A 16,894-nucleotide genomic window follows, 5' to 3' on the forward strand; every position below is an offset into this window, starting at 1 on the left:
CCCGTACCTAGATTGTCCTTGACAGCCGGAAACGAGAGCGAAAACACCCTCTAGTGTTCGCCTACCGACAGTGTCGCAAAAAAGTGCGGCAAGAGCTCCCATGCGCGCCTGCCGAGTTGCAGTGCCGCACGCACGCTGTGCGCTGGGTCTCAGCGGACCTTGGAGCGGCCGAGAACGACAGCTAACGCTTTGCTTTAGCGGTGGAAATTAGGGCAGTCTTCTCCGCGTGCTCGAGATAAGTCTCGGAAGAAGGCCCATGTCCTCTCGACCGGTCGCAGCAGCTTTCAGAACGGGCGCACCTATAAGGTGCGATTAAAATAGGGGAAAGCTCAAGGCAATGACGATAGCTCGAATCGCAGCTCTCAGCGCGAGAAGTGGCCTGTAGGTGCATAACTTTCTCACTTGCATTGTTTTTCCCGAAGCAGGTTTCGCCCTTTACGATTACGTTTCTTTTTGTGTGGGACATTTCCAATCACGCGAAATGTCACCTTTCAAGTTTGTGTGCTTGGCTAAAGTACTTCTGGGCTAAAATATAACTAGTGCAGTTAGTTGTTAGCATATTTTATCGCAACTGAGAGCCTGGTAGAGCTTCAGTGTGTATTGTCTTCGACCTTGCCGACGATGCGGTTGTGTCTTCCTGTGTTGTTCTGTTGCTTGCCTGACCAAGCCAGAGACGTTCTTGGCGAGCCACTATTCGTCCAGTGGACAGCCCGGTGTAGCTCCAGCACGGTGGCGTACAGCGCAGGCCTGGAGTCGAGCATCTGGCGAGCACTTCTTTCCGAAAGCATCCCTCCGAAAAACGGTAGAAGACTCATCCATCGGATTTCGGACCACCGGCGGAGAAGCTGTTACGAATCAGCCCACCGCTGTGCTTTTTGCAACACTCCCCCGTGGGGTGGCGAAACCGCCACTACGTGCGCCTTTCAAGCAGCCCCCCCCCCCCTGTCGGTGACTCACGATTGCAGCCCGCGATTCAAACGCGTCGCTACACGTCTCTATCGCAGGCTCCTCGCGATCGGCGTCATGAAACTTCGGTGGCTGCCGACGCAACACGCAGGGATTCGTCCGAAGGACGTGGAAGCCGCTGCAGAGACCTCCTTTCTCCCCTCTCTTGGACTCAACGTGAGCCGCTACTACCGACCGCTGTGGAAAGAGTTTTGTGTGTGTGTGTGCCGTTCGCGTCGTGTGCAGAATCTAGAGGGAACGCTTGTTTAGCTGTTGGTGCTTTGAGTACAAATAAGGCCCCCCAAGTGCTGTAGTTAATTCCATTTTGAGCAGTGAATCAATGCTGCCACACTGCTCGAGCCCTGTACTGTAACCTCGCACGTCGGGGTATTACTCTTGTTTGGCTTCGGCCCATCTCTCGCCATGAAGTAAACAAGTTAGGTTTTCCTTCGTCTTCAAGACAGCAAAACAGCAACATCTTTAAGACAGCAACATTGGCTGGCCGCTCACTTCACCACGCTACCACACGCATGACTGAGGCGACGGAGCTCGGCTCGGGTACGCCTTCCGTATGCAGCAACGGGTTGTCAGCGGTGGGATGACAACGTTGCAACAACTCCCCTAGTGTACCGAAGCACACCCTCAAGGAGACGAAGCCAACGGTGAAAGGACAAATAGAATATTTACTAAACGGCAATATTGTGTCTCACAGAAAAAAATTAGCGTTCTAGCGCTGCTGCCCACGGAATACCTCTCTCTGTCGCCTCGTACCGGTGTCCTTCGTCTGGACGTGCCCTGGAAGGGTGCGAGCTGCTGTCTACGAGGCATGATTTTTTTTTCCACATAGTGGCTCGAACGCCGGCGGTCGCAGCTCAGCTACGCTCCAGCGTTTTCACCCCTACAACCGCCACCGCATCTAGCCGCAGCACTACAGCCACGGCCACCGACGCCGAAACGCTCAGCGAACCTCCTGACCAAGTTTCATTCACCGGTGAGCCCCCGTTTCTTCATGAGTGGAGTGCCAATCATCGACCACGCCGGCACGGCCTGCTAGGCCTAACCGGCGCTTCGGGGAACCCGCGTTGCCGCGGCAACGGTAGCGCGCCCCTTTGATGATCGCCCGCCTTGGCCAAGTCACGGAGGTCGTGGTCGAAGGGGAGGACCTCGCTCCCGAGGACTTCCACGGGGACGACTGGCAGCATATACATCGCGCCTACAAGGAAAACATCGAATAAAGCAGGACCATTCAAGCCCCCAGCAAGCAGCAGCCGGCGCACCAGCCGAAGATGCGCCGAGCAAAGCAGCGGACTCCGCCGAGAGCCAATCTACCGGAAGAAGACTACAAAATCGTGTTCCGCCCAAGAGGTGGATTAGATCCGAAAGCCACCAGCAGCGTTACCATCACAAATGCGATCTACGCAGCCGCAGGAGTTCCTTACATAAGCGGTGAGCAGGTACGCACACAGCCCATCTCGAACTACTTCATCGTTAGTACCCCCTCCAAGGATCGAGCGGTTCTCTTCTCCTCCGTGAAGTTTATGCGCATTAAGGACCAAAACTTCGAACAGTCGAGTCACGTCGCCGCCCCGTCGCGCACAGTGTCCGGCATCGTGTTCAACATTCCCGAGGACGAATCTCCAGACGACATCACGACAGGATTCAAAGATCACAACCCTGACTTCCACATACTGAGTGCCGGGAGGATGGGATCCTCCAAATCCATCCAAATTCTTTTTTAAGGCACCGTAGTACCATACTGGGTCCGATACCGACGAACGACCCAACGCTGCTACCCCTTCCGCAGGAAAACGGAGGCCTGCCCGCACTGCTGGAAAGTAGGCCATCGACCAGACGTGTGTCCAGCGGCTGAGACTCGCTGCCACACCTGCGGCATAGTCAATCCTACCGACGGACACCCGTGCACCCGCAAGTGTGTGATCTGCAATGGAGAGCACCTGACCGGGGCAGTAGACTGTCCGCGTAGATTCCAACCCCGACGGAGACTCCCACCATCGTCGCAAGACGGAAGACAACAACAGCGACAAGAACATCAATCGAGGTCAACGCAGAAGTTCAAGTCGATCCTGAAAATCCCACAAGAATGGCCCAGCCTGCCGGAGCGAGAGAGAGGTCGCTCAAAATCTCGATCTCCATCCGGCAATAGGGCCACATCCAAGTCCCCTCCGCGGAGCCAATCGAGATCGCCGTCAGTCAAAAACCGCAGGCGACAAACTTCTAAGGGGAAGGACAAGACGCCGCCGCCAGCGTCAACCGCAACCGCCGACAAACAGGTTAGCTGGGGCAGCGGGGTGTCCCACCGTTCCTCGAACCCCCCTCCTCCTCAGACTACCCAAATTCCTGCAGAGTTTCGGATGGAACTAGCTAGTCTTAAAGCAGAAGTTAGATCTCTTACGCAGAGCATCGCGAAGCTGTTAAAAGATAATGAAGCCTTGCGGGACGAAAATAAAGCCCTCCGTGAACAACTGACCACCCAGGCAGACCCCTCTGGTACAGATGTTAATTCGCCCCCCACAAAGAAACGCGCTGTCGAAACCTCCCTCCCCCAAGAAGTCGAAGATAAACTTGGCGACATTGCACGCACCCTTCAAGGTATTCTAAAAGTTCAAAATAGTATCCAGAAGTTTATGGTAATATTACCACATAGAAACTGCTAACAGCCCCATCACAGCGATCCTCCGCTCCCCATGTCGAGAGAAACAGAGGCAAACCGTACAGTTAAAATCTGGCAGTGGAATTGCCGCGGATTTAAACGGAAGTGGCCAGAACTACAACTACTTGTCCAGTCACTTCAATTCCCTCCCGATGTAATTGCACTGCAAGCAAGCGGAACTAACGTTAAACTACCCGGCTATAAAGCTTTTCATGACCCCGAAAATACCCGCACAGCCATTCTGGTCAATCGCAACCTACCGGCGACCAGGCAACAATTTGACAGTATAGACATTTAATTCTTTCTTTAACAATCTTTCCAAAGAAGCGCGAAGCGACTAAAATCTTCATTCTTAATGTATATAGCCCACCGCGGAACCGCGACCATAGATTTTATCTTCTTTTCGCTCTCACACGCAGGGAAGTAGGACCGCACGCGCTAGTGGTGGTAGGAGATTTTAATGCCCCACATACCGCCTGCGGCTACAGATGCAGTAACAAAAAAGGAAGGGACCTCTGGGAGCAAATACAGCTACACCACTTTAGCATTCTTGCTGACACCGGAATAGCCACCAGGATAGGTAACAGCGTCCAAGTTGACACTGCCCCAGATCTTACCTTCGCCCTGCATACGAGATGCAAAAAGTGGAACGTTACTGGTCACACCCTCGGCAGCGATCACTTTATTATCGAGACAGTAATTAAGCACACGACGAAAATCAAATACACTCCCCGTCAGGCAACACAAGTCGAGTGGGACGAAACAGCAATGCAGATGACGCTCCGATATCAAATATAGACACTTGGACACAACAACTCCTAATGGACATAAAAACCACCACGAAAAAGCTTGATCAGAACATCCCATCCCTAACCATTGATGGCAGGCATGCCCACCTCTGGGAGGCCTACAAAAGCATCCAGAAGCGCTGGCGCAGACAAAAACGTAACCGCAAGCTTAAGTTACGCATGGCCTCACTGGAAAGGGAAACAGCAGCACACGCCAGCGAGCTCGCACGAGACCAATGGGACCAAATGTGCGACCATCTTAAAGGAAATCTAGGGATGAAGAAAACATGGCAGCTTCTCAGACACCTAATCGATCCTAACCACAGCAAAGCTGAGCAGAGAAACCGTCTGACACAGGTCATGCATAATTTCCCAGGATCTGATACAGAACTCCTTGACAAAATTCGTGACACATATTTGCCCCCGAGTCCTAGCCTCAAGCTCCCAAATTACACCGGCCTCCCAAATTCTGAAATGGACCGAGACATCTCGGAAGCGGAGCTCAGGGCGGCCATCGCAAAACTTCGCACCAGCTCAGCTCCTGGCCCCGATGGCGTAACTAATAAAGCACTCCGCAATCTGGATGACAAATCGATTGCATCTAACGCATTACATGAACGAGTGCTGGAGATCAGGCACCCTACCTCGGTCGTGGAAACATGCCAAGGTAGTTCTGATTCCCAAGCCGAACAACCCTCTCGCACTCGAACATCTACGCCCTATTTCACTTACATCCTGCCTCGGTAAGCTCATGGAGCACATCATACACACCCGGGTGTCAAATCACCTCATAGACACAGAGCAATTCCCCCATACGATGGTAGGTTTCCGAGCCGGTTTATCTACACAAGATGTGATGCTCAGACTCCATTATCACGTCATACGACGTTCGCCTGACAGGTTAGATTAATCGGCAGTGCTAGCACTAGATCTGACCAAGGCCTTCGACAACGTTGGCCACGAGGCCATTCTCAAAGGCCTGCAATCGATCAATCCTGGAGTACGCACCTATAACTACATCAAAGACTTTCTCTCAGACAGGACGGCTGTCATGCACGTGGGTGACCTCGTAACCCCCATTTTCTCGGTTGGAGGAAAGGGTACTCCTCAAGCAACCGTTTTTCCCCACTGCTGTTTAATCTGGCCATCCTAAAAATCCCGAAGAGACTAGAAAAAATTCCGGCTCTCCATCATAACCTGTACGCGGATGACATCACTCTGTGGGCCAACAGAGGTAGCGATGCCCAAATTGAGGAAATCATGCAGATGGGCATCGACATCGTCATAGAGGAAGCTGGCAGAGCGGGACTATCTTGCTCTCCATTTAAATCCGAGCTGCTTTTACTTCCGTCGCCGGCTCAAAGACCACCTCAGAAACCGAACATCGAGCTCAACATAAACGGCAAACCGATCCCAGAGGTCCCGATAATCCGAATCTTAGGACTAAGAATACAAAGCAACCGCAAAAGTGACAGCTTCATAAGCCTAATGAACCGAGCCGCGGACCGGACGGCCCGACTTGTCCGCAGGGTCACCAACCGCCATAAGGGTCTTACTGAAAGCGAAAAAATTCGCATTCTCCAAGCCTTTGTCATAAGCCGGCTAGTTTACTCCCTCCCTTATCTCCTCCTAACTAAGGCCGACCTTGATAAAATAGACGTGCTAATTAGGCGAACCTATAAATTGGCGCTTCGACTCATTCCCGGTACTTCCACTGCCCGATTGGATGGAATGGGTCTCCACAATACAGCTCAGGAGCTGATAGAAGCCCACTTAACGAGTCGGTATGAGCGACTGGCCCGAACCAGCACGGGGAGGCACGTCCTTCAAGAACTGGGTATCCGTCACCATACAAACTTCGCGCAACTACATCCCATCCCCGCGTCAATACACTCCCAACTAATAATCAAACCGTTGCCCCGCAATATGCACCCTCAGCACCACGTCGCTAGGAGACAAAAGCGAGCGGAAGCACTCCACAAGATGTACGGCAACAATCCCCGAGTTGTATATGTCGACGCGGCAGAATACCGATTCCACGACGCCTACACGATTGTAGCCATGAACAATGCCAAGGAACTTCTCAATTCGGCCACCGTTCGGTCCCCCCGCCCAGAGACAGCGGAAGAGGCGGCCATAGCCCTAGCCCTAACACTCGACCCCACTCCCAGCACAATCATTTCCGATTCTAAAACTGCAATTCAAAATTTTTCCACCGGTCGCATCTCAAAGCCGGCACTCAAAACTTTGACAGGAAACTCTGCCCGACCCCTAAAACAGCCAGTTCTTCTGACCTGGACGCCCGCGCGTTCGGGCCTCGAAGGGAACGAAGCGGCCCACGAACACGCCCGAGGACTCACGATCCGGGCTGGGCCCAGCCTCTATCCCTACCACGGGGCGCGATCTGCGCGGGATCGCCTGGTCTCTTTTCACGACATCACTATGCACTACCGCCTCTCCCGCTTGAACTATCCTCCGGCGGACAAAACTTTAGACAATTCTAAGGCTCACACGTGGCGACTTCTTCAGACAGGCACCTTTCCTAATCCCGCCGTCCTGACGCACATCCACCCATCTCTGTACCCCACTTCGGCTTGCTGCTTATGTGGCGGTCATGCCACACTATCCCACATCATCTGGGCTTGCCCGAAAAACCCCTTTCCAGAAATACCCTCCGAGGAACGGTGGGAGGCCGCGCTGCGCAGCTCGGACCAGGACCTACAGGCCCGCTTGGTCGCCAGGGCTGCCGAGATCGCTGATCAGTTCACGCTGACAGCCATCAACGCAATCTAACCACCAGCATCGTTTTCATGATGCATAATCACTGATAGTCCTCGAAATAAAGTTTATTCTCTCTCTCTCTCTCTCTCTCTCTCTCTCTCTACGAGGCATCGATTTGTTGTTTTCTTATTATGGGCAAGGGCGTGCACTAGTCCATGCCGTGCATTACCATAATTATTCATTTTGCCCGTTTTCTACAGAGACGCTTTTTTTTCAGACACATAACACTTGGCTGATTAGAATGCAGTATCTCCTACAAATCACTAAGGTTTTTAAAGATGCCTGTTTACTTATATTGAGTGATGTTTTCTCTTTCCAGTATTTAGTCTTAAGAGGTACTGGAATATGTGTTAATATATTGCACATATAGAATATGTGCAACATTAATATGTGTTAATATATTGGAATATGTGTTAATATATTGCACATAATATATTGCATATATAGCTGTTTTTCATTAAGGGAATTCTTGGTCTTCTCTGTGGACCTAGACATAGCCCCCGTTCCTTGCGCTGCAAGGCAGTCAGATACAACCCTACGTCCATGTCATCATCAGATGTTCTAGTAGTGCCCCACGGACCGTGCTCAGTGGGCCTAGCATCCTTTCCTGTGCCTTTCTTTTCAGCACAGATTGCTTCAGGAGCGCCAAAGGCGGGTCAGACGGTGGGGCCTCGATGGTAGCCACTGCGGGTTGCTCCGTGTCCATCTCCTTCAAGCCCCGAGGTGAGCCCGAGACAGTGAAGCGGAAGCAGAGGGGGCCGCATCACTCCTTTCCGTGTTGGTGGCTACTGGAATTACTGCTGGCTCGCCAAGCGGCGCGGTGGCGGGATGGGCTGCCACAGGTAAACCGCGCGGGGGTGGAAAGGGTGTAGGAGGGTGAAAGCGGGGGCGCAGGGTCAGGACAAGGCCTGTCTCGCGGCAGTGAGTCCCGGCCGATACCAGAGGCCGCTCCGCGCAGGGTGAACTGCTTCGGCGTACCTCGCCAGAGGGCAAATGGCAAAACTATTTAGCCATCTGGGAAGAACATATGCTGGGCTATCTAAGTTCATGATTTTGTTTTTCATTTGGAACTTTTCGCACGTGTGAGATGACGCCTGATAAGGGCTTTGATTGATTGTAGGGTTTAACGCGCCGACGCAACGCAGGCGATGAGGCGCGCCGTACTGGAGGGCTCCGGATAAATTTTGACCACCTGGGGATCTTTAACGTGCGCCGAAATCTCGTACACACGGGCGTTTTTGCTTTTCGCCTCCATCAGAAAAGCGGCCGCCGCGGCCGGGAATCGAACCCGCGACCTCGTGCTCAGCAGCGCAACGCCTTAGCCACTGAGCCACCACGGCGGGTGCCTGATAAGGGCTGACACAGTTGATATGGGTGAATTGGTGACCCTCGCACTTTTCTGTGTCGCGATCGTGTGATCAACGTTCCGCACACGTTACTATGCCAGAAGAGATGTTGGTGTCATGCCCGAACCGTTCTCACTTGTAATATCGCCGTTGGTTTAGGTCGTACGCGTAGACGGAACAACGAATAAGCCTGGTTTCGCGAACTCTGGAGGTGTGGAACAGTTAAATGCCATGACTGTGTGCTTTGCGGAGATCCCTTAATAGCGAGTTTTAGCTGACCATTTCCCACGGTCCGTCCGCTCCGGTAGTTAGCGGGCGCGCCATCGCACATGCGTGGCGCAATTGGCCGCGACCGGCGCTCCGGTTTCGCTGAGCGGGCCGCCGATAGCGGAGCGGACCGTCGAAAACGGTCAGCTACAACTCTCTAATAACTCTTCATATACGCCTCGAGCGCGGCCTGTAGGGGCGCCACTGAAATCCCCCTAGCGGCCCGTTTCGAAAGCAGGCGCGGGAGTCTCCGTCCTGCTCCCCACTGTCGCCGCTGCTTTTGCGGCATGTTCACGACTGAGATTTAGCGTTTGCGGGCGTTGGAAATCCATGTTTATGTGGAGCAGTCACTCCGTTCGCAAATGGGGTGTCTTTCCGAGAGTGTAAATGTTTCTGACGCGATCTTAGTGTGGTATATTTGGTCTGTATAAGCGCAAGGTGTGTTTCACATGCCAGAGTCGCGGAACCGGCGTATGCATGGACCTGATTGTAGTTACACTGCCCTGAATTTACTAGCAGTGTAACCACCGGTTCCTCAGATGTTCAGGCTACGGGTATACACTACGATGTAAATCAGTTTCTGGCGCTTACATATTCATCGGAACACTCATACCTGACAGCACGCCAGTTACTTTTGCCAATAATAATATACCTCACATTACGATCACCACCATTTACAAGCCAGTGTGTGTTAATTTTGGGAATATTCAACGTAAGTACGTCGGATAATGCAGAATTATACTCGGGAATCAGCACAAGACAAAGAGTAGTCATCTTGGCGTGAGGTGAGCGCCCGCAAACATTCATCTGCTACATATATCCTCTGCGAGCAGCGCGCAGACGAGCTTAGAATATAATCGGAGTCCGCAACTAAACGCTTCTTCGAAATATCGTCACATGGCACAAGGAGCCTGCAGAATAAAGGAGAAACTGAAATCAGAGGGCCTTATTACGAACCACACTCTTCCAACGACAGCTTTCATCGCTTGTGAACTGCCTACCCTGTATACTTCCAAAAATGCGTCCGCCGAACGATCAGCTGTTCGTTGAAGTCGAAAAACAAAACAGCAGTGAACGCGAGATTTGTGTGTGATTACTAAAACGTTCATTGCTTGATTCCGCCCCGCATTTATACACAGCTAGCGTCCGCCTCCCGTACCCCCCCCCCCCCCCTCCCCTATGTCTCGCGAAATATTAGTGCATTTTGCGTAGGTGAGCCCTACCTGGCTCTAGTTTCGACGGACGTCTTTAGCATGTCAGAAGCTGCACCGTATTTTTTTTTTTCATTTCCGTTAGAGCTATTATGTTTCTTCCGCACTTGCACAGCTATTTTTCTGTGGTTTCATATTAGATTGCTTTGGTTCTTGCTATAAGGCGTGTGTGGGCACATATTTAACGACGTACAGGCTTGGAATATACTTAATAGTTTTGCATGGTTTATATTCTTATAAAAGGCATTCCGGATTGGCTAATCACATCCCCGAAAAATATTTTTATGCGACGTATATATTCGAAACGAAGCTGCATTCGTTGTACACGCTGCAAAATGAAGACAACCTCTCCCTGTGCCAGTATCAGGTCTAAACGAGGCGACAGTAGAATTCATTTGTGCCTGATGTTTCGGAGGTGACATGGGTGATATGTTGCTGCCGTCGCCGACGCCCGGAAGAGCGGCGACGATGCGCGCAGAACCGCGTCCTCGGGTAGCTCTTGCAGGCGATCGCGTGCTCTACGAAGATGCAGCTGCTTTTTAAGTGATGTAAACGTACTCTTTGCTTACAGACACCACCATAACAAGTTTCTTTTAGGGCGCGGAAAGGCGAAAAGAAGCGAAACAGAATCAAAACACTCCACGAGCCTCTATCAGCCACGCAGCGCACGTACATCCCGTCAACGCCGCGAAGAAGCGGCGGCAGGCGACGCAGCGATCGCGAAGCTCGAGGCGTATAGTAATGCGCATCACTGCCGGCTTGTCCTGATCTTTCAGGCCTTCGGGTAGACCGGCTTGCGTCTAATTCGCCATACCTGGCTTTGAAATCACACCCTCAAAAATCCCATTCCACTGCAGCTTTTCACGGCCGGATTAGACTCTCCTCCTTCCGCGCTTCTTTTGCGGCATTCGAAATACCGGCTCGCCGCATGGGATTTTTTCTGACGCGTAGTTGGGGGGCTAACCGCGAGAGGGCAGCAACCCCTTACCGTAAGCTCCGCGTCGCTAGAGTGTACACTCTAGCGTCGCTGTGTCTCGGCGCAAGGCAAGAGCAAGGCAGCTTTAGCGTCGTTAACATAACCAGTGAGCATTCGCGGTGGCATTTCCGAATGAAACGGGGCAGTTGGTGTAAGTTATATGGCCCAGATTTTTTTGTTCTGGCATATAAACAATATATACGCAAGGCAGTTTACGCAATAAGATCAGAGCAAAAGTTGTTTGCGTATATACTGTATTTGCTTGCAACATTCCTGACTAGAGGCGCACCTTGACACATAAAGTTTTGAATTATGTCCAGCCTTATACAATTGTAGGAAATAAGCATATCCCGTATGACTATACCTGAATAAAAAAGCAACAAACCCCAGAAGAACTGCCTAATGTAGACGTGTAAAACGCAAAACATTACACCAATGACGAAGGAGGACCACTGGGACAAGCGCTATTTCCAGCCAGCATTTATTCGTAGCGTAGGGATGCGCGTTCGATTCCCGGCAACGGTGACTGCTTTTCTGATGGACGCGAAATCGAAAGCGCCTGTGTATTTGATATTTCGGCGGGTGTTTATGATACCCAGGTGGTCCAACTTCATGCGGAGCTTTCGACAACGGTGTGCCTAATCGCCTGTGTAGCGTCGGTGCATTTAACCACATATTCATTCAGTCAGCATTTATTCGTAAGAACGCTCATATATTGCTCAAAAAAGCGCTCATCAGCGAAAAATAAGGTTCAGCAGCGTATATAACAATCTGTCAGGCGACAAAATGGCAATATGATTTGACACAGCTCGTATTCTTAAGTACAGATAACAACTAGGCAACAACCGACAACTGTGTGACACCCGGTACCACACACACACACACACAAAAAAGCAAGGCAGAGAAAGCAAGGTGCGACCGTTTGGAATTATTCAGGGGCAAGATACGCCATTTCATTGGCGGATAAACCCAATGACGGCATACTTATGAGAGTGTGACCAAGGTGAGCCGTCTAAAACGTCCCAATGGTTTCTCTTGCGAGCTGTTTTTTCTGCTTTGATATATCTCCACAGTCTCATTAAAGAGAGGCGTGCATTCGCATTTCCGGCAATTTGCACTGAGTTGCAGTGTGCGCATTCTTCACGTCCGGCAGGTGCTCGCGCAAGCGCACGCTCAACCATCGCGATGTCTTATCTACCTATTTGTGACGGCATGGTAGGTATACGATGCAATACAAACTTTTCCTGAAGTGCGCCCTCATCTGCACAATACCGTCCACCAGGCAACTAAGTTTGAAACACGTACCAGTCCTTAAAAATTAAACGGGGTAGAAAAAATACAAAGGCTGACTAGCTGTCCAGTTTTCTGCAACTATAATGATCCCATCTGTAGTTTCCAGATTTAAAAAAATATATTCCTTGGGAGCTGTGTTCCCACCCTGCTGTGCGAGTTTTTCCGGTTCATTTCTCGGACAACTTGGCAATATTCATTGACAAATCATAAATCCGATTGTTGCATGGATAGCAGTTCAACGGTGAGGCCTATACTTACCAAAAATTCTAGCTTGTTTGAAGGCAACACCACACGAAGCGATTTTTTCACAATGCGGTCGATCTTCAGGTCATCTTTTTATGCCGCCACCATTAGTTTTCGCCGCTATGAGTGCCGGCCAACGTTACTAGGTTAGATTCTGGCAGCTTACTGGACAACAGTGCATATTAAACCGAGGATGTGCAACCATGCAGTTTCCGCGTCACAAATTGTCATACATGCGGCTGTAACCGGCTCTGCGGCGCATACACTGCGCCTGCGAACGCGCTTGGCGGCGCCGGAGCAACAGTGGGCTTGCAGCGCCACCCTTCAACTCGCGGCGGCAGGCAGCAAGACGCCCCAATGCGAAGGCAGTAAGGGGAGTGCGGGAGGAGGAGAGAGGGGGGGAGGAGAGTCGAGTCCAGCCGTGAGCTTTTAAACCTGTAATGGGGTATGACTGCGAGGTGCAGATCTACCTTGTGGGTTTGGGTCTGGAGGCTGCTACGATTCAGCGCGCCGCTACCGTACGCGCACGTGCTACAAGTTTAGTGCAGTGCGGTGAAGTTCTCAAAAAGGCCCTGACACGCCGGAGCTTGTCTGCCGCACAGGCCCTCGTTGGCGACTATTCACGTCCATGGCATCTGCGAATTTCGGAACAAACTGGTTCTTGCGGCGTCGCGTTAAGGCTTCATTCTGCAATCGGACTCCTGCCGCTAAGAACACTTCTTTCCCTCCTCTCGCAGAGTCAACGTGTGCCGACTGTCGCGAGATTTGGGGAGGGTGTTCTTGAATGTTTGTACTTTGTTCGGATCCTGCGCAAAGCTCTGGAAGGCTGGTAACTTTTGACACATCTTTCTATAAATGGTATTCACATAAAAGTTTAGCGGGTGATTTCTTCTTTTCGCAACACGGAAAACTGCCATGATAATGTCCACCATGATTGCGGAAGCGTCCGCCATCGCAGAAAAAATACAGGCCTCGGCGTCTGTCGTCTGGGTCGTTACCACTCGATTCTCAGCCGTGGCGTCAACAGGTACGAATAATGGGAGTTTCATTGTGTGGCGATGCTCCACTTGCCCTAGGTCCACACCACCACTCTAGAATGGAGTCGCGATTGCGAAACGCCTCGCTGATATAAGCTGACTTCGAACACAGATATAAGGAGGTGCCCGAAGTAGAGTCGTTAAGTACAAAAACCAAATAATGGCTGCAAAAAAAATTGTGAATGCTCGTGCGGAAGCCGATTGAGTGCGCGCCTCGTTAGCTAAGACACGAGTGACATCTATCGGCAAGCGGGCGAAACGGAAGGCGCTCGCCGACAGGTGGGAATCTGTGGCCAATACCAAAACGCGGCAGCTGGCAGCCAGCTTTCCTGTGCCGACGACTTCACTCGTGTTTGCAACAGGTAGACTTCAGGACGCTGCGAGGAGCAGTAGTTGACGTTGATGTAATGCTTTTGAGCCCGGTGGGACGGCCTCATGCGTGCGACGCCACGCCGGAGCAGGAGCGTCCGTGTTGCTAAGGCGACACGCATGGTTGCCAGCATGGGCACCAAACCAGTAAATACAACCTACACATTACGCCGTCTCGGCCACCCGTGAGGTCGCTTCGGGCTTCGGTAAGGAGCGTCTCTGTGCTCGAGTTGTGCTGTAAGCCGCATGGGTGCTTTTCCTGTATTACCATTGTGCATTTCTCGCTATGCAGTAAACCAGTCACGCTTTGCTCTCGGCTCTTCGTCGTCCGGAGAGCCAGATCTGAGCGTCGTGTGACTTACCAATGATGCCTTCAAAGAATTTTGGGTGATGAACTACCGACGGGGAAAGAATGGTTTGATTTGCCGACAGATTCAGTATCGCGGTGGTAGACAGTACAAAGTAAGGACAGGGACAAGAGAAGGAAACGGAAAGAAGACAACATGAAGCACTACCATCAACTAATATTTTATTCCGAAACAACACGACTGATATACACTATAATGGCCATTGCTAAACAGAAATTGTATCCGAGTGAATTAATATATTGTCCCTTCCAACACCTAGCCATAATCTCGTATTAGCCACGAGCCCATAGACAGTGCCGTTGTTTGGTTGAAAGGACCACAGATTGAGCACTGATATATCGTTCACCTAATCTGTGAACTTCTGCAGAAATGGGCCACAAGCGTACCGAACAGAACACAGCACTGCCGTAGTCAAACGTTTGCCATACGCGATCGTGAGGGGGCCGTACGCCTTCGGCCGTACGCGCCCACCGCCGGCCCCCCACCTTTTTCAACCTTGCCACTGGGGGAAACGCGCTCCTGAGACGATGCAATGGCCGTCCGGTACGCAATTTTGGCTTGTGCGCCAGGGCACGCGGCGCAGTACGACCCCACATAAATGCGCCGATAAACTACCAGACTTCCAAGGGTCAGTTTCGAGTACGTATCCGCAGGTGGCGTCGTGAGCGAGACCCGCTACTTCATGAAATGGTCTCCAGCGTGCCAAGCTCACCTGCGCTGTTTGAGAAGATTTGGTGGAACTGGCTTTATTTTTTACCATTTAAATAAAGTAGAAACCATACAAATCAAAAGTACCATTTATAAAAGTACTTCTGCAAAATATCAATCATCGCAGTGCATTTGATGAACGTCAATCTCAGCTGGAACTGTCTACTCGTTTGGCATCATGGTGGTTGTGTTGTAGAAGCTTCCCCCAACGTTCGAAAGCGAACTTACCTTTCTAGAAGCGAGACCACTTGCATCTTCATAGGGATGGAACCTGCATCGCCTTCGGCAGCTCTTACACGTCATGTCTGAAAAGAAAAAAAATCAAGAGATTATTATCGCAAGTGCATAGGTGTGCAAGCAAGCATGCGACACTCGCGCGCACTATTTATATTATTTATTTAAAAATCCCTTACAGGATTTTTACGAAGCATTGAGTAATGGGGCATACATAGGGAATACACCAGTGCCACATTGCAAAACAATACACTGTCACTATTAAAAAAGGCTGCAAGAATGCGCAATAGGGGTTATAAACAAAAAAAAGAATGTTACAGCAGGAAAGAGAAACCAGCAATAATAAAACACAATTGAAAGTCTTTATACTGTAACGACGATGTTTTTGTCCCCAGTTCATCGTCATCTGCGCACATGCGCTTTCTGCAGCTAGTTTGCGATCTCCTTGAAAAGCAGGGCCTTATTCTGAACAATGAAAAGCGTGAGTTCGGGCTGACTTAACTGGTGTTTTTCGGCCCCTTTTTTGACCGCAATGGCATACGAGCGCTCCAAGATAAAGTGAAGGCTATCATTGATTTTCCGCGGCCTAGATCCTTGCGCCAGCTGCGCTGTTTCCTCGGCCTGGGAAACTACTATTACCGACGGTTCATTCCAGACTGTGCGGCCATACTTCAAACCCTCGAAGTTTTCCTTCAAACGTCCAAGTCTTCTGAGCCCAGTCTTCACTGGGCTGACACTGCTGATGGCGTGCAAGGCTGATGGTAGACGGTTTTCACTGTGCAGTTGGAGGATTACTTCAGCACCCATTCACGGCAACCGGCACCCGCTGGATTTCTTTTCGATGCAACTTCCTCTAACTCAGCAATGCTACAGCACTTTTCGACGACAGCTTCTGGCAGCATATATACCTCGCTGTCAAACACTTCCGCCTTTTCTTTGAAGGTCGCAAGTTTGTGATCTTCTCCGACCACAAACCTCATAGTAACACCATCAAATCATCTAAGACTACAAAGTCATGTCGAAAGAAAGGCCATTTGGCGTACCTAATAGAGTTTACGACAGACATTCAGCGCTTCAAGGGACTTAACATCCCAGCCGACACACAGACCCGTCCTTTCACCGGAACCCGGTCTGGTTTCAGTCTCAAGGAATTTGCTCACTTACAACTAGATGAGAAATAACTTCGAAGCCTCCGTTCTTCAAATGGCTCATTCCACCTCCAGCCCGAGGACAGTTTAGACACTGATTCGGGAATTAGCATCGTCTGTGACGTTGACCCATTTTTAGGACATAAACCACCGTACCTCCCTAGATAACTGAGGCGTATTGCATTCGATACTATTCCCCGGCTCTCTCATTTTGGAGTTCGTGCTTCACGGCGTTTAGTTGCGGAGAAATATGCCTGGCCTGGCATGAATACTGACGCCCGCACATAAGCCGTCCCTGCCTCGCGTGTCAGCAATCAAAGGACTCTCGGCCTACCACATCACCCTCGGCCACTTCTTCCTTATGGGAATCATGGTTCTCTACCATTCACGTGGTCCTTGTTGGAGCCCTCCCACCATCAAAGGGCTGCGGTTACATCTTGACTGTTTTCGATCGTTTTACCAGCTGGCCGGAAGCCGTCCCAATCGAAGATATTACAGCTGCAACTGTT

This window comes from Haemaphysalis longicornis, unplaced genomic scaffold (assembly GCF_048455015.1).
Source record: "Haemaphysalis longicornis isolate Haplotype H1 unplaced genomic scaffold, Haemaphysalis longicornis Haplotype H1 scaffold_12, whole genome shotgun sequence".
NCBI lineage: Eukaryota > Metazoa > Arthropoda > Arachnida > Ixodida > Ixodidae > Haemaphysalis > Haemaphysalis longicornis.